Source organism: Canis aureus, chromosome 20, assembly GCF_053574225.1.
Source record: "Canis aureus isolate CA01 chromosome 20, VMU_Caureus_v.1.0, whole genome shotgun sequence".
Classification (NCBI taxonomy): Eukaryota; Metazoa; Chordata; class Mammalia; order Carnivora; family Canidae; genus Canis; species Canis aureus.
The window spans coordinates 26,939,017-26,959,967 of record NC_135630.1 but is presented as its reverse complement, the minus strand read 5'-3'; the positions used below and the strand labels follow the sequence as shown (position 1 = coordinate 26,959,967).

At 40.6% G+C, this 20,951-nt stretch overlaps 1 protein-coding gene across 8 annotated transcripts in view; it reads right to left on the bottom strand.

Annotated features, from left to right (window-relative positions):
- The window catches only part of LOC144291601 (cryptic protein-like), an 81,683-nt gene that overhangs the window by 35,816 nt on the left and 24,916 nt on the right, over positions 1-20,951 (bottom strand). For all 8 annotated transcript variants that reach the window (XM_077861202.1, XM_077861208.1, XM_077861203.1 and 5 more), the window contains one exon: positions 893-1,001. The gene's annotated coding sequence lies outside the window, so the exon portion shown is untranslated. The remainder of the gene's footprint in view (positions 1-892; positions 1,002-20,951) is intronic.

Genomic DNA, 20,951 nt, shown 5'->3' with positions numbered 1-20,951 from the left:
TTTCCAAAGGAATTTTTATGTTAAAGAAGACTTATACGATCCTGGAGGCTGGGGTAATGTTAAGCTAAGATTGCCTTAAAAAAAAAAAAAAAAAAAAAAAAGCTAAGATTGCCTTTTGCCCTTAACATATTAACATTGAGGCAGCTTAGTTCCTAGAGGAATGTCACCTTGCCTATTTCAAGGACTTGCCAATGGGTTGTAAGTAGTAAGGAAATTTAATTCTTTCTTTGCCTTGTTTTCCACATTACTAATAACTGGGCAAGTCCTCACTTACTGGGGCTGCTTTTAGCAAAGATCTCTGTGATATCACTGCTTCAAGGAACTATAATTCAAAAAGGGGATGATATTTTAATTTGTAGTCCTACAAAGAAAACATCTGATAAAAATTCTAAGACCTTAGCTTAATTTCTTGGCAGACAGAGGGTATCATGTCTTCCCTAAAAAGACACCAATATCTAACCAGGAAGTACACTATTTGGGATATTAACTAACAAAAGGTCACCATTCTCTATATACTGATAGGAAAAGGCTATCTTGAGCCTCCAACTACTAAGAAACAATTCCACACTTTCCTAGTCATGGCAGGCTTCTGCCCTCTATGAATTCCAGGAATTGGGCTCTTAGCCAAGCTACTGTATGATTCAATTAAACCTCTTAATGAAGAGCCTTTACTCAGGACTAAGCCCCCAGAAGACCTCCAGAACATTAAAATATAAGTTCCTATCAGTTCCAGATGTGGCTCTACCAAATTTTGGAAAACCTTTTACTTTATGTGTAGCAGAGGAACACGGCCAAGAGCTGGGACTTCTTACCCAAAAATTAGGAAATAAAACAAATCAGTGGGCTATATTTCTAAGCCAATTGATAGTGTAGCACAACGGTGACCACTTACCTGCAATCAGTGGCTGTGATTGCCCTTCTGCTAGAGGAAGCTTCAAAACTTACTATGGAGCAGTCCTGAACTGTGATGACCTCATACCAGGTCCAAAGTGTTACAGAAACTAAAGGTTAAAAATAAAAAAAAAAAAAGAAACTAAAGGTTAGGAATGCCTGAGTGGCTCAGTAGTTGAGCATCTGCCTTCAGCTCATGGTGTGAGCCCAGGGTCTTGAGATCAAGTCCCACATCAGGCTCCCTGAATGAAGCCTGCTTCTCCCTCTGCCTGCATCTCTGCCTCTCTCTGTGTCTTTCATGAATAAATAAATAAAATCTAAAAAAAAAAAAAACAAAAAAAACCAAACATCTAAAGTTTATCAATGAATGACAGAGGGCTGACTTACTAAATACCAGGCTATGCTTTTAGGCATACCTAAAGTGGTCCTTAAGACCTGTCAGACTTTAAATTCAGCTACTCATATGCCTGGACCTGACTATTGTACTTCAATAGAACATAGCTGATCAGAGGTTATTGGTTTTGTTTTTTCTAGCTGATCAGACTGAAAAGATTCTCCTATTGATAATGCAGATAACAGTTGGTTTGCTGGTGGCAATAGTTTTGTAGGAAAGGCGATAAGAAAATCTTGGTACATGAGGTGCTTGGGTGCCTCAGTTAAGTGTCTGACCCTTGATTTCTGCTCAGGTCATGATCTCAGGGTCCTTAGATTGAGCTCTGTGCTCAGCATGGAATCTGCTTGTCCCTCTCTCTCTGCACCCAAATAAATACATAAATAAATAAATAAGAAAAAAAAAGAAAAGCTGGGTATGCAAATCAGTCTAACTCAGACTATTGAGGCCAAAGTTCTTCCAGGAAATACATCTACCCAAAAAGCATAGTTAATGACACTCATTCATGCTTTTTAGTTGGCAGAGGGCTTCAGAATCAATATCTATACTGACTCTACATATGCCTTCCAGGTTCCACACATGCATGAGGCAATCTGGAAAGAGAGGGGGCTGTTATCAAGTCATAACTCTCCCATTAAATATGGACCTGAAATAATAGCTCTCTTAGAAGCTGTTAACAAACCCAGAGAGTTGGCTATAATTCACCTCAGGGAACATCCAAAGGATGACACCATGGAATCTAAAGGGAATAACAGCCAAGGAGGCTGCTCAAAGCCTGTAAATACTGAGTCTCATAGCAGTCCTGTCACCAAGAAAAGATATATGTCCAGTTTATTCAGATCAAGAAACCTGAGTAATCCAGGAACAGTGATTTTCAAAAAGAAATGTGCAGGACTAGCTTATAAATGATAGAGGAAAAGTCTTTATACCCAGAGTCAACCAATGGAAACTAGTTCAGGGATACATCAGGGTACTCATTTGGGTAAAAAGGCCCTGGAACAAATGGCTAAAAACACCTATGATGGGATTAACTTAACCACTACCATAAAACAGTTCTGTCAGTCATGCGCTATTATTCATTGAGCACACCAAATCTAGAAGGTGCTACTCGTCCCACTCTTCCCTCTTGGCCCCCCTCTTGCTCTTTTAAGGGCAATCCAAAGGCAGGGGACATATCCTAGGGAGGGCTGGCAATTAGATTTCATGCAAATGCAATCATGTAAAGGATGTAAGTAAATACTTATGAAAACACTTCTACTGGTTCCCTTGTAAAACAGTAAAGGCTACTGAGGTGACAAAAACATTGCTAAGGGAAATTGTCGCTAGATTTGGACTCTCTTGGTTTCTACAAAATGACAACAGACCTTCTTTTATTGCACAAATAACTCACCAAATAGGTTGGGCCTTAAAAGTTACCCTTTACATTAGGTCTGGTATCCACAATCCTCTGGAAAGGTGGAAAACGTTAACCACACCTTAAAGTGGCATCTGCCCAAACTAGAGATTGAGACTCAAGAAAACTGGATTACTCTTTTGCTAATAGGGCTTCTCAGAATGAGGATTGCCCCAAAACAACCAATAAGGTTAAGCTCCTTTGAGTTACTAAATGGAAAAAGTTTAAACTCCTTTTTCAAATTGTAGACCTATCAATAGATGGAGACTATAGTGGTCTTTATTTTTTTCATTTTTTTATTTTTTATTTTTTATTCTCATCTTATAGTGCTCTTTAAATTAATCACTTGAGGCCATATTAATTAACAAATCTCTAAATGAATATGCAAACCATATCCCTCCTAACCCTGATCTGACGGTCTCTAGCAACCCACCCTATATGAACCCCAGAGACATGGTTTATTTAAAAGATGGTAAGTCTAATGCACCAGGGAATTTAACTCCAAAACAGAAACAGCCCCTACTGGGTCATTTTATGTACTCCCACTGCAATAAATATAAAGGGGCACTCTTCATGGGCTCTTATATCTAGAAGAAAACCTGTTATCTCCTTCACAGGAAATCAATATGGAAACTCACATGTCTTTCTATTCCTGTGAACCTGTGGGAAGACCTCAACTTTCACCTCAAAGGACAATAAAGAACTGAAGGAAAATTTTAGTTAACTATCAAAGATCTTTTTATTTAGTCTTCTCTTTCTTTTTTTTAAAATAAATTAATTTTTTATTGGTGTTCAATTTACCAACATACAGAATAACACCCAGTGCTCATCCCGTCAAGTGCCCCCCTAGGTGCCCATCACCCATTCACCCCCACCCCCCGCCCTCCTCCCCTTCCACCACCCCTAGTTCGTTTCCCAGAGTTAGGAGTCTTTTTCTTCTCCCTTCCCTTATATTCCCTTTCACTATTATTTATATTCCCCAAATGAATGAGAACATAGACTGTCCTTCTCCGATTGACTTACTTCACTCAGCATAATACCCTCCAGTTCCATCCACGTTGAAGCAAATGGTGGGTATTTGTCGTTTCTAATGGCTGAGTAATATTCCATTGTATACATAGACCACATCTTCTTTATCCATTCATCTTTCGATGGACACCGAGGCTCCTTCCACAGTTTGGCTATTGTGGACATTGCTGCTAGAAACATCGGGGTGCAGGTGTCCCGGCGTTTCATTGCATCTGAATCTTTGGGGTAAATCCCCAACAGTGCAATTGCTGGGTCGTAGGGCAGGTCTATTTTTAACTCTTTGAGGAACCTCCACACAGTTTTCCAGAGTGGCTGCACCAGTTCACATTCCCACCAAGAGTGTAAGAGGGTTCCCTTTTCTCCGCATCCTCTCCAACATGTGTGGTTTCCTGCCTTGTTAATTTTCCCCATTCTCACTGGTGTGAGGTGGTATCTCATTGTGGTTTTGATTTGTATTTCCCTAATGACAGGGGATGTGGAGCATTTTCTCATGGCATGTTGGCCATGTCTATGTCTTCCTCTGTGAGATTTCTGTTCATGTCTTTTGCCCATTTCATGATTAGATTGTTTGTCTCTTTGGTGTTGAGTTTAATAAGTTCTTTATAGATCTTGGAAACTAGCCCTTTATCTGATATGTCATTTGCAAATATCTTCTCCCATTCTGTAGGTTGTCTTTGAGTTTTGTTGACTGTATCCTTTGCTGTGCAAAAGCTTCTTATCTTGATGAAGTCCCAATAGTTCATTTTTGCTTTTGTTTCTTTTGCCTTCGTGGATGTATCTTGCAAGAAGTTACTGTGGCTGAGTTCAAAAAGGGTGTTGACTGTGTTCTCCTCTAGGATTTTGATGGAATCTTGTCTCATATTTAGATCTTTCATCCATTTTGAGTTTATCTTTGTGTATGGTGCAAGAGAGTGGTCTAGTTTCATTCTTCTGCATGTGGATGTCCAATTTTCCCAGCACCATTTATTGAAGTAGTCTTCTCTTTCTTATCATAATACTAACCTTCTTTTGTTGTCTTTTTTGTGTCTCCCTGTTGTGCCCAAGATTGTGAATCTGAGAAACCACCAAGGAGCTGACACCAATGCAAGTACATGAGGGTTTATTAACAAGCTCAAGCTTGGGTCCAAGTATACCCGACACAGCGGAGCAGGGACTTGGACCCCAGGTGGGTTTCAGTTGGGTTTTTATGGGCTGGTCTAGGGGATTTCCAGAAGGAGTGGAGGAATTTCTTAAGCTCTGTTCTCATTCTGATATGGGGCTTCCTGCCGTGGGCATTAAGCACAGGGGTCTGAGATGGCTGTACTTGTGCTAACGCTGAACTTGAGGTGGAATGGCCTTAATTTTCTCAGCCTCCACATCCCTACCTGGTACCAAGACTCCTCACTGCCATAACTTCTAGTTATAGATGATCCTTTCTTACTCAAAGAGATTCATATATGTTGTTTCCCTTGGATTGGATGCCTCTGCCTTTTGTGACTCATATATATAAATTCCTCAACTGACCAATGTTGACCAGTACATAGGGACATCTCTACCCCCCTATTCAGCAGGAAGAAGTTACAGAAGGTGAGACCTCCCACCTTCAGTAACCTTAAAGATTTAAGGGGAAAATTGAAAAAAAAATTGTTCAGGGGAAAGGATGTGGGATACAAAGGCAGAAGTAAATGTAGATAATATTTAATGTTCTTATAATGTGTAGCCCATTGACAAATACTTGGGGGAGGCAAAGTATATAGCCTTTCCCCAGGAAGCTCACAAATATCTTAATGTTAATGCTTTGAGAGAGGGAAAAACAACCTTAGTTTGAAACTAGTGAAAGGGAATAAAGGGGAAAGGAGAGAAAATGAGTGGGAAATATCAGAGAAGGTGACAGAACATGAGACTCCTAACTCTGGGAAACGAACAAGGGTGGTGGAAAGGGAGGTGGGTGGGGGGGTGGGGTACTGGGTGACAGGCACTGAGGGGGGCACTTGATGGGATGAGCACAGGGTGTTAAGCTATATGTTGGCAAATAAAAAGAAGTTAAAAAAAAAAAAAAGAAAGAAACAAGCAAGGCCTCCAGGATCCTGTGAGTCTTCTTTAACATATGAAAATCCTTTTGAAACTTCCCTTATTTTTACTTCCCTCAACCACAAAGTACATAATCAGTTGCTCCAACAGCAGGGCAGGATGTGTTGGGAGAAGAAAATGCCCAGGTCTGGGATTCTGAGAACTCACAGGCATTTTTCCTGGGAGATTGCCAAGGCTTTTGATACTTTAAGGCTATCTATATCCTGCCTCCAGAGAGAACAGCCACCTCTTTCCTGAGGCCAGGTCTCCAGTGATCTAGTGGAAAATCTTGCCAGATCTAAGTCCAAACTTCACAATGCCTGTTGCTCTGTATGTCTCTCAAATAAATAAACAAAATCTTAAAACAAACAAACAAAACAAAACAAAAAATAACTGCATTGCTGAATGACCTAGAAAGGTCCAAACACTGTTTAAAAGAACAAAGTTGGAAAATCACATAACTTGATTTCAAGATCTGTAAAAAAACAATAGCAATCAAGGTAGCGTGGTGGAAATGGCTTCAGAATTAATACAAAGAACAGAGTAGAGTCCAGAAATAGATCCACAATTTACCCCACTGTTTTCCTGACCAAACGCAAAGATAATCCAACGGCAAGAGGGGAAATTACACTTTAGCTACTATTCAGTGTCTCATTTTTTCCAAATAACATGGTATTCTTGAGATCTATCAATTTTATCACTTTGATGAAACTTTGATTCTTTTGCTGCTGAGTAGTATCCTTTCTTAAAGATAACTACTTGTGTATGCTTAGCCATTCTCCTCCTGATGGATATCTGAATTGTTTCCAGTATGAAACTGCTATGAAAAAGTAGTTAAAAACATTTTGATAAAACTCTGCTTATGGACACTTGTTTTATTTCTCTTGAGTAAGTACTGAGGGGTGGAGTTACTGGCTTAAAGGACAGTGTTAATTTACTTTTATGAGATAATGTCAGCGAGTGTACCATGTTACACTCCCACAAGTAACTTATGAGTCTTTTGGTTGTGTCAGATCCTTTCTGACCCATTGTGGATGTCTTTTTCAAATTTCAGCCCTTTAGGTTTGTGTATCTGCCCCTTATTGTAGTTTTGCTTTGTGTTTCCCTGACAACTAATCATGTTGAGCGCTATGCCTCTGTTTACTGATGTGGTTTGGAGTGCTGGGGTTCTGACCTTATGGCCAAGGAGCTGTCTTTGTTGCAAAAAGGTGGTTTTATTAAAGCAGGGGGACAGGACCCTTGGGCAGCAAGAACTTCCCTGGGGTTATGAGGAATGGCTGGTATAGACTTTGGAATTGGGGGAGGTAAAGACAAAGGGAAGCTTACAAAAGGACTGTCATATACTAAAGAAGACTCTCAGAATCCTGGAAGCCTTGCTATTTTCAAGCTAAAGTTGTTCTACCTTTAAGCAATGCATTAACATTAAGACAGTTGGGAGTTTTCTCAAGAATGTTACAGTCAGCCTGTCTCAAGTATTTGTCAATAGCCTGTAGGTCATAAGAAAATGTAATTTTATCTACATTTCCTTTTTGCTTGTGTTCCCCACACCATTTACTACCATTTGTACATTTTCTTCTATGAAGGACAATGCATATTCTTTGCTTATTTTATTTTTTATTTTGCACTGCAAGGTGAATTTAAGTGACTGCCTGCCCTTTAGGAAAGGAGGTCACATTACATACTTTCAGAGACACCCCCATTGTTGTCTGTCACTTTGGTATAGAAAGCCATTTCTTGCTTTCTTAGGAGACTGAAAGGCACATAAGCTTTGTGGCTTAATCCTTTTGTACTGAGCTGGAGCAAAAGGTAGACAGGGTGGTGGTCTGGGCAGATTGGCAGAGCAAGTGTTTGCGCTAAAGTTCTCACTGTCAGAGATAGTTTGGCCTGGTTGGATGTTCTGGTGTCCCTCCTCTGTCCAGTCCACCAGCTCACTGCTCTGGATCCACAGCTGGGTCTCCCTCAGGTGCCTCCATGGAGTCAGTGGCACTGCTTACGTTCCTGCTGATGTCTCCTTGGCTAGTGCTGGAGATATAACCTCAGCCTAGCAGGTATGTCCTGTCCTGGCTGGTGAGGTGCAGACCACAATGGGACCTTCCCAGCCATGGCCACCATGGGGCTGGAGCTTGTTTTGCTGGTGGTGACTGAGCAGAAGGACTTCCTCTGCAAATCATGGTGATTTGCAGCAAGCATAATTTTGAGCACCTACAGAATCTTCATCCTTACCAGCTTCAAGCTGCTTCTCTCAAAGAACTGGATCACATCCCCAAAGAGCCACCAAGCCACTGCTGCACCTCATCTGGTTTTACCACTACTGGGGGCTGATCCTGAGTCTGGGAGGTTCCTCCCCTCCTAGAGCAAATAAGCAGTCTTGCCTTCTTAGCTGCCCATGCTGCTGGGCCTGCTGACCACAGACAGAGTGCAGGGCTCACTTGCTCATTTTCATGTCACGTTGTTTTTGTTGTTTTAAATATTTTATTTATTTATTTCAGAGAGAGAGAGAGAGAGAGAGAGAGAGAGAGAGAGAGCAGGAGTAGGGGGAAGGGGAGCAGCAGAGGCAAAAGGAGAAGTAGGCTCCTTGCTGCACAGGGAGCCCAATGAAGGGCTCAATCCCAGGACCCTTGTGATACTAGAGAATTTGGTTCTTGTCTCACAGAGTTGAAGAATGAATCTCGTGGACACAGGAAAATGAGTAAAGCAGTAGAAGTTTATTAAGCAAGGATACAGAGAAAGCTCTCAGAAGTGAGAGGGGTCCTGACAGGGTTGCCACTGAGGGCTTTTTGGCTGGCCTTTTATTGGAAACCTAACCAGAGAGCCCAAGGCCTTGGGATTTCTTTACGCTGTCTCAGTGATTGAGATTAGTGAATCTCTGGGATTGTCTGGTAGCCATCAAAGGGAGATACTCTGTAACACTTCAAAGTTAGGGAGTTTAGCACTGTGAGAGAACTATGTTTACTTCTTTCTCTGTTTTTACTGTCTTATCTCTGTTTCCTTGGGATGGGTAGGAACCTAACTCTGGACCATTTGGTGTCCTTGGGATTTATGGGAGCCCAACTCTGGGCCTTTCCCTTATCTTTCCCTGTCTAACCACACCTGCCCCTAACTCATTCTTACATCACTGGGATCATGACCTGAGCTGAAGGCAGATGCCTAACTGACTGAGCCCCCTAGGCACCACTTTTTTTTATTTTTAAGTAAGCTCAATGCCCAACATGGATCTTGAACTCTTGACCCCAAGGTCAAGATTGGCATGCTCTACTAAGCCAGCCAGGTGTCCCACCAGGATGTTTGTTTTAATTAGGGAGGTTTAGGAAATCTCTCTCTCTTTTGATTTGTAGTAGATTTAACAAAAATATACATACTATAAGTGATATGTAAATATGTATATTATTTAAATATGAAACATTGATATGCATTTTATTGATGTATATGAAAATTCCCATACACTTGATTTATAAATAGATACTAGTATATATAATATCTCCTTTATGTAATGTATTAAACAAATTCATCAAATATATACTTGATATTGAATACAGCAAACAGAATAGATATCAAATGTATATAACATATATTATAAGATGATGTCCAATTTCCTCCTAAAAGTTTACAATTTTTCTGTTCCTATTTGGATGTATGACCAACATTAAGTTAAAGTTGGGATGTGGTGTGTTTCATGGAGATTCTTTATTTTGTCAGGAAAGAAATTCCAAAATTCTAGAGACTTTTGTAATTCCCTTTTCAGTAACAACTGCCCTAATCAAGACATAGAACATTTCCATCACTCCAGAAATATCCCTTTTGCTTCTTCACAATCAATTACTTTTACCCACTTTTGTAGAGCATTGATAATTGTTACTTTTACGTAAGACAGAAAGATCAAATCCCAGACTGCAGTTCAATATGAAATGTGTTGACAAAGTGTATCAGTCAGGGTCTACTCAGGATGCAGACCCCACCAGTGACTGGAACAGGGCCTATTTTTGATTAATTTATTTGTTTATTTAATTTACATTTTACCTAGTGAGTATACAGTAAACAACTGGTTTCTGGAGTAGAATTCAATGATTCATCACTTACATACAACAGCCAGTGTTTATCACAATAAGTGTCCACCTCAACATCTTTCACCCATCTAGCCTATCCCCCCACCCACCTCTGTCCATCAGCCCTCTATTCTTTATGGTTAAGAGCCTCTTGTGTTTTATTTCCCTCTCCCCTTCTCCCCCACCCATATGTTCATATATTTTGATTCTTAAATTCCAAAAATATGTAAAATCAGTAGGTATTGTTCTCTGACTATATATTCTCTGACTTATTTAACTTAGCATTATATACTCTACCTCCATCCGTGTAGTTGCAAATGGCATTATTTCTTTCTTTTTGATAGCTGAGTAGTAAGTAATCTGTTGTGTGTGTGTATGTGTGTGTATATTATACCTTCTCACTCCATCAGTCAATGGGCATTTGGGTTCTCTCTTTAGATGGGCTATAGTTGATAATGCTACTATATATATTGAGGTGTATGGACCACTTTAAATCTATTTCTGTATCCTTTGTGTAATTACATAGTTGTGCAACTGCTGGATCTTAGGGTACTTCTATTTTTAACGTTTTGAGGAACCTCCATACTGTTTTCCAGAATGGCTGCACCAGTTTGCATTGCCACCAATTGTGTAAGAGGTTCTGCTTTCTCCACATCTCTCCAACACCTCTTGTTTCTGTGTTATTCATTTGAGCCATTCTTTTCTTTTTTTTTTTTCATTTGAACCATTCTGACAGGTGCGAGGTGGTATCTCTTCGTGGCTTTGATTTTATTCCCCTGATGATGAGTGATGTTGAGTGTTTTTTCCATGACATCTTTTTTGGATGTTGTCTTTGCAAAAGTATCTATTCATGTCTTCTGCCCATTTCTGACTGGATTGTTCTTCTGAGTGTTGAGTTTGTTAAGTTCTTTATAGATTTTGGATACTAAATGTTTATTCAATATATCATTTACGACTATCTTCTCCCATTCCACATGCTGCCTGTTAGTTCTCTTGATTGTTTCCTTCACTGTGCAGAAGATTTTTATCTTGATGAAGTCCCAATAGTTCATTTTTGCTTTTGATTACCTTGCCTCCCACAATGTATCTAGTAAGAAGTTGCTGCAGTTTGCACAAAGATATTTCTCTGTTCTCCTCTAGGATTCTGATGGTTTCCTGTCTCAAATTTAGGTCTTTCATTTATTTTGAGTTTATTATTGTGTAGGGTATAAAAAAGTAGTCCAGGTTAATTTTTTTCCATGTGGCTGTCCAATTTTTATAATACCATTTGTTGAAGTGACTGTCTTCTTTCCATTGGATATTCTTTTCTGCTTTATCAAGATTAGTTGACCATTTCATTGAGTGTTCATTTCTGGGTTCTGTATTCTGTTCCATTGATCTACATGTCTGATTTTGTGCCAGTACCATACTGTCTTGATAGTCACAGCTCTGTAATCCAGCTTGAAGTTCATAATTGTGATGCCTCCAGCTTTGCTTTTCTCTTTCAACATTATGTTCATCATTTAGGATCTCTTCTGGTTCCACAAAAATTTTAGGATTATTTTTACCAGGTCTGTAAAAATGCCCGTGCTATTTTGATAGGGATTGCATTGAATGTATAGATTGCTTTGGGTAGTATAAGCATTTTAATGATGTTTGTTTTTCCAATCCATGAGCATGCAATATCCTTCCATTTCTTTGTGTCTTCCTTGTCTCTTCCAAAAGTGTTCTATAGTTTTCAGAGTACAGATCTTTTATCAACTTGGTTGGTTTTATTCCTACGAATCCTATTTTTTTATATAATTGCAAATGGGATCAAATCCTTGATTTCTTTTTTGATGTTCATTATTGGTGATAGAAATGCAACAGATTTTAATACATTGATTTTATATCCTGCAACTTTACTGGTTTCATATATTAGTAGTAACTGGTTTTGGTGGAGTCTTTCAGGTTTTATATGGAGTACCAAGTTCTCTGCGAATAGTGAGATTTTGACTACTTCCTCGACATTTTAGATGCCTTTGATTTCTTTGTGTTGTCTGACTGCTGAGGCTGGGACTTCCAATACTGTGTTCAGTAGTAATTGTGAGACTGGACATCCCTGACTTTTCTTGACCATAGGAGAAAGACTCTCGATTTTTCCCCATTGAAGGCAATATTAGTTGTGGGTCTTCTATATATGGCCTTTCTAAAGTTGAGGTATGTTCCATCTATCCCTCTTTGTTGAGGTTTTTTTTAATCAAGTAATGCTACTATATTCTGTTAAATGCTTTTTGTGAGAGGGTCATATGCTTCTTATCCTTTCTTTTAATAATGTAATATATTATATTGTTTGATTTGTGAATATTGAACCATTTCTGTAAGAGACAGGGCCAATTTACTAGGATGAATTATTACCTGAAAAAGAAAGGTGCTTTGCTATCACAAGGATAAAAGAGAACTCTAAAGAATACAGAATTACAGCAGAGGCACAAGCTCCACCAGGCAGATCTGCCTGATGGAATTTCAGTGGAGAATAAGCTACTTAAGGAAGGAAGCTCCTCACTTTTCTGGTAAAAGTGGGCGCATGCATCTGGGTTTTGGAAGCATCAAAGTGGCCAGAACAGGTTCCTGACAGAAGTGTTCAAGGCTGGAGTGGCAGTGGCAGTGACGTCTGGATATGTTTTGCCATCTGGTGGCCAAAAGGGAAAGGCCAGGGGAATCCCTAAGAAGCAACACCAGACACACTGAGTGAGGTAGCTGCTTTCTACCATGCAGTTGTACGTGATGCTGACAATCTGGGCAGAGCTTCCTGTCCCAGCACTTCATAGGTCTCTATCATTATATTTCCAGTGCTTACCATTTCTGTTGCCGAATCTTATTTTTTTTTATCACATTAATCTAAGTTTATCAGACCACCAACTTTTAGCTTTACTGATTTTCTCTAGCATGCATCTGCTTTCTTTTAATGAAGTTCTGCTTTAATATTTGTACTGTAGTTGCTTCTACTTTCTTTTGTTCTATTTACTATTTATTTATTTATTTATTTAAGAGGGGGAGAGTGTGTGTGATACAGAGAGAGAGAGAGCATAAGCTGAGGGAAAGGCAGAGAGAGAGGGAGAAGCAGGCCCCCCTGCTGAGCAGAGACCCTGATGCAGAACTCAATCCCAGGACCCAAGGATCATGACCTGAGCCAAAGGCAGATGCTCAACTATCTGAGCCCCCCAGGTGCCCAATTACTATTCTTCTCTGGCTTCTTATAGGAGAAGCTTCCTTAATTGATTTTCAGCATTTCTTCTTTTCTAATATAGACACATGAAACTTTCTTTATCCATCTAACCTACATCCCATGCAAAATTCTATTTTTATTACTAGTCAGTCCAGAATTCTTTCTGAAATTTTCTGTGATGTGTGTTTTGACCCATGGCTCATGTAGAAGTGTGTTGCTTCAGTCCAAGTAGGAAAGGGAATCTCAGTTCTCTCCATGTCATTGATTTCACATTGAAATCCACACTTTTCAGAGGGCACAGTCAGTGTGAGTTCAGTCTTTACTATTTGTTGACACTTGGTTCCTCATCCACCATACAGTCTATTCTGGTGATCATTTTGTCTGAAATGCCATGGGATGTATATTCTGAGTTGTGTGTACTGTTGGATATATTTGTTCTGTTTGGTAGTCATGTTGTTCTAGTCTCCGTATTGCGACTGGGTTTTCCTTCTTATTCTAGCAGTTAAAGAGTTATGTGTATAACTCCAGTATGGGATTTGTCTGTTTCTTCCTTTTATTTTGAGGTCATGTTTATATGTGCATATAAATATAGGATTTTTGTATTATCTCGCTGCCCTGACCCTCTTAATTAATAAATATTCCACTTTGTCTCAGGTAGTAATTCTTCACTTGGAGTCAGCTTTGTCTTATAGTAATAGAGCACCACTGCTTTCTTTGGTTTGTCTCTGCAAGGTGTTCATTTTTCCAACCTTTTATTTTCAACTTTTTATTTTCAGTCTGCATGTGCTACTTGTCAACAGCATGGAATTCCATCTTTCATTTTATTTCAGTCTGCCTTATTTGCTGAAATTTGCTTTTTTTTTTAGTCTACTTATATTTCATGAATCATTGGTGCATAATCATAATTCAACTCTTGCTGTTTTGTGTCAGCATTCTTCTATTTGTTACTTTATCACTCTTTGTGCTTTTGTTCTCATGAATTATTTTTAATTATTCCATTCTCTTCTCTGTTGTCTTTAGTGATATCTAGATCATATTGTTTGATGACTATACCTTTTAGATTTAGCTTTATTTCTTTTTTTTTGATGAAATATTTTTAATGTTTTACTTCTCCTGTGCTAACATATATAGTTACACATATATGTAGAAATTTATATCTATTTCTAGGTTAGTGTACACAGATTATACATATTTTTTTCAATTTAATTGGCAGTCAAGCTACAGATTCAATACATATACCCTCTACTTAGAGTTGTGTGGCTGATAGCAGTTTTCATACTTCTAACCTCTCAGTCTTAAGACTCACGAGATTGATTTGTCACTCTGCCTTATTATTATTACCCTCATATGTTTTAATTCTACATGTCTGCAACCACACTAATTTTTATTTTTAAAAGTCAATTTTCATTTACCCTTTTAATGTTTATATATATTTATATTCATTTATATATCTATATTCAAAAATGCATAAATAGTTAGCATGTATATTACACACACATATACACACAAACATTTTTACTTTTATTTCCTACATACAGACTGTACTTCAAGTAGAAAATTTTCCTTCAGTGTGAGAAATTACCTTTTGTATTTTTTGTGGAGCAGATTTAGGGATGTGTATTGTGAGATATAATTTCTCATAGACCACTACTTACAAATCCTTGCTTAAAACAAAGAATGAGGGGAGAGGGGCAAGAGGGCGGAAGAGTAGGGTCTCCAAATCACCTGTCTCCACCAAATTACCTAGAAAACCTTCAAATTATCCTGAAAATCTATGAATTCGGCCTGAGAATTAAAGAGAGAACACCTGGAATGCTACAGTGAGAAGAGTTCGCGCTTCTATCAAGGTAAGAAGACGGGGAAAAAGAAATAAAGAAACAAAAGGCCTCCAAGGGGGAGGGGCCCCACGAGGAGCCGGGCTGAGGCCAGGGCGAGTGTCCCCAGGACAGGAGAGCCCCGTCCCGGAGAAGCAGGAGCTGCACCGACCTTCCCGGGGGAAAGGGGCTCGCAGGGAGTTGGAGCAAGACCCAGGAGGCGGGGATGCCCTCGGGCTCCCGGGGACACTAACAGGCACCTGCGCCCCGGGAGGGTGCGCCGAGCTCCCCAAGGGCTGCAGCACGCACGGCGGGACCCCGAGCAGCTCGGGGGGGCTCGGGGGGGGGGCTCGGGGGGGGGGCTCGGCGGAGGGGGCTGCGGGGCGGGAGCAGCTTGGGGGGCTCGGGGGCGGCTCCGTGGAGGGGGCTGCGGGGCGGGAGCAGCTCGGGGGGCTTGGGGGCGGCTCCGCGGAGGGGGCTGCGGGGCGGGAGCAGCTCAGAGGGGCTCGGGCGGCTGCTCCACAAAGGGGGCTGCGCGGTCCCGGGAGCAGCTCGGAGGGGCTCGGACAGAGGAAGAGGCTCCGTGCGGAGGGGGCTGCACGGTTCCAGGAGCAGCTCGGAGGGACTTGGGCGGCGGCTCCGCGGAGGGGGTTGCGCGGCCGGGAGCGCGAATCCAACAGCGTGGGCGCCCGGACACAGCCCAGGATCCGGCCTCCCCCCGGGACAGGCAGAGGCCGGGAGGGCCCAGGACAGCGAGGACGCTCCTGCCCCGAGCTGAGCAGAGCAGCGGCCCCGCCCCGGAGCCTCCAGGCCCTGCAGACCGAGAGCTCCGGAGTTCCTGTGGGGGCTGAATCCAGGTTTCCAGAGCTGGCCCCGCCACTAGGGCTGTTGCCCCTGGGGCCTCACGGGGTAAAAAACCCCCACTGAGCCCTGCACCAGGCAGGGGGCACAGCAGCCCCCCCAACTGCTAACACCTGAAAATCAGCACAGCAGGCCCCTCCCCCAGAAGACCAGCTAGACGGACTGACAACTTCCAGGGGAAGCCAAGGGACTTAAAGTACGCAGAATCAGAAGATACTCCCCCGTGGTTCTTTTTTTTTTTTTTTTTTTTTTGCTTTTTGATTTGTTTCCTTCCCCCACCCCCCTTTTTTCTTCTTTCTTTCTTTCTTTTTCTTTCTCTTTTTCTTTTTTTTTCGTTTTTCTTTTCTTCCTTTTTTTTCTCTTTCTCTTTTCTTTCCTTCTTTCTCTCCTATCTTTTTCTCCTTTTCCCAATACAACTTGCTTTTGGCCACTCTGCACTGAGCAAAATGACTAGAAGGAAAACCTCACCTCAAAAGAAAGAATCAGAAACAGTCCTCTCTCCCACAGAGTTACAAAATCTGGATTACAATTCAATGTCAGAAAGCCAATTCAGAAGCACTATTATACAGCTACTGGTGGCTCTAGAAAAAAGCATAAAGGACTCAAGAGACTTCATGACTGCAGAATTTAGAGCTAATCAGGCAGAAATTAAAAATCAATTGAATGAGATGCAATCCAAACTAGAAGTCCTAACGACGAGGGTTAACGAGGTGGAAGAACAAGTGAGTGACATAGAAGACAAGTTGATAGCAAAGAGGGAAACTGAGGAAAAAATAGACAAACAATTAAAAGACCATGAAGATAGATTAAGGGAAATAAACGACAGCCTGAGGAAGAAAAACCTACGTTTAATTGGGGTTCCCGAGGGTGCCGAAAGGGACAGAGGGCCAGAATATGTATTTGAACAAATTCTAGCTGAAAACTTTCCTAATCTGGGAAGGGAAACAGGCATTCAGATCCAGGAAATAGAGAGATCCCCCCCTAAAATCAATAAAAACCGTTCAACACCTCGACATTTAATAGTGAAGCTTGCAAATTCCAAAGATAAAGAGAAGATCCTTAAAGCAGCAAGAGACAAGAAATCCCTGACTTTTATGGGGAGGAGTATTAGGGTAACAGCAGACCTCTCCACAGAGACCTGGCAGGCCAGAAAGGGCTGGCAGGATATATTCAGGGTCCTAAATGAGAAGAACATGCAACCAAGAATACTTTCTCCAGCAAGGCTCTCATTCAGAATAGAAGGAGAGATAAAGAGCTTCCAAGACAGGCAGCAACTAAAAGAATATGTGACCTCCAAACCAGCTCTGCAAGAAATTTTAAGGGGGACTCTTAAAATTCCCCTTTAAGAAGAAGTTCAGTGGAACAGTCCACAAAAACAAGGACTGAATAGTTATCATGATGACACTAAACTCATATCTGTCAATAGTAACTCTGAACGTGAATGGGCTTAATGACCCCATCAAAAGGCGCAGGCTTTCAGACTGGATAAAAAAGCAGGACCCATCTATTTGCTGTCTACAAGAGACTCATTTTAGACAGAAGGACACCTACAGCCTGAAAATAAAAGGTTGGAGAACCATTTACCATTCGAATGGTCCTCAAAAGAAAGCAGGGGTAGGTATCCTTATATCAGATAAACTAAAATTTACCCCAAAGACTGTAGTGAGAGATGAAGAGGGACACTATATCATACTTAAAGGATCTATACAGCAAGAGGACTTAACAATCCTCAATATATATGCCCCGAATGTGGGAGCTGCCAAATATATCAATCAATTATTAACCAAAGTGAAGAAATACTTAGATAATAATACACTTATACTTGGTGACTTCTTCTAGCTCTTTCTATACTCGATAGGTCTTCTAAGCACAACATCTCCAAAGAAACGAGAGCTTTAAATGATACACTGGACCAGATGGATTTCACAGATATCTACAGAACTTTACATCCAAACTCAACTGAATACACATTCTTCTCAAGTGCACATGGAACTTTCTCCAGAATAGACCACATATTGGGTCACAAATTGGGTCTGAACCCATACCAAAAGATTGGGATCGTCCCCTGCATATTCTCAGACCATAATGCCTTGAAATTAGAACTAAATCACAACAAGAAGTTTGGAAGGACCTCAAACACGTGGAGGTTAAGGACCATCCTGCTAAAAGATGAAAGGGTCAACCAGGATATTAAGGAAGAATTAAAAAGATTCATGGAAACTAATGAGAATGAAGATACAACCATCCAAAATCTTTGGGATGCAGCAAAAGCAGTCCTAAGGGGGAAATATATCGCAATAAAAGCATCCATTCAAAAACTGGAAAGAACTCAAATACAAAAGCTAACCTTACACATAAAGGAGCTAGAGAAAAAACAGCAAATAGATCCTACACCCAAGAGAAGAAGGGAGTTAATAAAGATTCGAGCAGAACTCAATGAAATGGAGACCAGAAGAACTGTGGAACAGATCAACAGAAACAGGAGTTGGTTCTTTGAAAGAATTAATAAGATAGATAAACCATTAGCCAGCCTTATTAAAAAGAAGAGAGAGAAGACTCAAATTAATAAAATCATGAATGAGAAAGGAGAGATCACTACCAACACCAAGGAAATACAAACGATTTTAAAAACATATTATGAATAGCTATATGCCAATAAATTAGACAATCTAGAAGAAATGGACGCATTCCTGGAAAGCCACAAACTACCAAAACTGGAACAGGAAGAAATAGAAAACCTGAACAGGCCAATAACCAGGGAGGAAATTGAAGCAGTCATCAAAAACCTCCCAAGACACAAGAGTCCAGGGCCAGATGGCTTCCCAGGGGAATTTTATCAAACGTTTAAAGAAGAAACCATACCTATTCTCCTAAAGCTGTTTGGAAAGATAGAAAGAGATGGAGTACTTCCAAATTCATTCTATGAGGCCAGCATCACCTTAATTCCAAAACCAGACAAAGACCCCACCAAAAAGGAGAATTAGAGACCAATATCCCTGATGAACATGGATGCAAAAATTCTCAACAAGATACTGGCCAATAGGATCCAACAGTACATTAAGAAAATTATTCACCATGACCAAGTAGGATTTATCCCTGGGACACAAGGCTGGTTCAACACCCGTAAAACAATCAACGTGATTCATCATATCAGCAAGAGAAAAACCAAGAACCATATGATCCTCTCATTAGATGCAGAGAAAGCATCGGACAAAATACAGCATCCATTTCTGATCAAAACTCTTCAGAGTGTAGGGATAGAGGGAACATTCCTCGACATCTTAAAAGCCATCTATGAAAAGCCCACAGCAAATATCATTCTCAATGGGGAAGCACTGGGAGCCTTTCCCCTAAGATCAGGAACAAGACAGGGATGTCCACTCTCACCACTGCTATTCAACATAGTACTGGAAGTCCTAGCCTCAGCAATCAGACAACAAAAAGACATTAAAGGCATTCAAATTGGCAAAGAAGAAGTCAAACTCTCCCTCTTCGCTGATGACATGATACTCTACATAGAAAACCCAAAAGTCTCCACCCCAAGATTGCTAGAACTCATACAGCAATTCGGTAGCGTGGCAGGATACAAAATCAATGCCCAGAAATCAGTGGCATTTCTATACACTAACAATGAGACTGAAGAAATAGAAATTAAGGAGTCAATCCCATTTACAATTGCACCCAAAAGCATAAGATACCTAGGAATAAACCTAACCAAAGATGTAAAGGATCTATACCCTCAAAACTATAGAACACTTCTGAAAGAAATTGAGGAAGACACAAGGAGATGGAAAAATATTCCATGCTCATGGATTGGCAGAATTAATATTGTGAAAATGTCAATGTTACCCAGGGCAATATACACGTTTAATGCAATCCCTATCAAAATACCATGGACTTTCTTAGAGAGTTAGAACAAATTATTTTAAGATTTGTGTGGAATCAGAAAAGACCCCGAATAGCCAGGGGAATTTTAAAAAAGAAAACCATATCTAGGGGCATCACAATGCCAGATTTCAGGTTGTACTACAAAGCTGTGGTCATCAAGACAGTGTGGTACTGGCACAAAAACAGACACATAGATCAGTGGAACAGAATAGAGAATCCAGAAGTGGACCCTGAACTTTATGGGCAACTAATATTCGATAAAGGAGGAAAGACTATCCATTGGTAGAAAGACAGTCTCTTCAATAAATGGTGCTGGGAAAATTGGACATCCACATGCAGAAGAATGAAACTAGACCACTCTCTTGCACCATACACAAAGACAAACTCAAAATGGATGAAAGATCTAAATGTGAGACAAGATTCCATCAAAATCCTAGAGGAGAACACAGGCAACACCCTTTTTGAACTCGGCCACAGTAACTTCTTGCAAGATACATCCACGAAGGCAAAAGAAACAAAAGCAAAATTGAACTATTGGGACTTCATCAAGATAAGAAGCTTTTGCACAGCAAAGGATACAGTCAACAAAACTCAAAGACAACCTACAGAATGGGAGACGATATTTGCAAATGACATATAAGATAAAGGGCTAGTTTCCAAGATCTATAAAGAACTTATTAAACTCAACACCAAAGAAATAAACAATCCAATCATGAAATGGGCAAAAGACATGAACAGAAATCTCACAGAGGAAGACATAGACATGGCCAACATGCACATGAGAAAATGCTCTGCATCACTTGCCATCAGGGAAATACAAATCAAAACCACAATGAGATCCCACCTCACACCAGTGAGAATGGGGAAAATTAACAAGGCAGGAAACCACAAATGTTGGAGAGGATGCGGAGAAAAGGGAACCCTCATACACTGTTGGTGGGAATGTGAACTGGCGCAGCCACTCTGGAAAACTGTGTGGAGGTTCCTCAAACAGTTAAAAATAGACCTGCCCTACGACCCAGCAATTGCCCTGTTGGGGATTTACCCCAAAGATACAAATGCAATGAAACGCCGGGACACCTGCACCCCGATGTTTATAGCAGCAATGGCCACAATAGCCAAACTGTGGAAGGAGCCTCGGTGTCCAACGAAAGATGAATGGATAAAGAAGATGTGGTTTATGTATACAATGGAATATTCCTCAGCCATTAGAAATGACAAATACCCACCATTTGCTTCAACGTGGATGGAACTGGAGGGTATTATGCTGAGTGAAGTAAGTCAGTCGGAGAAGGACAAACATTATATGTTCTCATTCATTTGGGGAATATAAATAATAGTGAAAGGGAATATAAGGGAAGGGAGAAGAAATGTGTGGGAAATATCAGAAAGGGAGACAGAACGT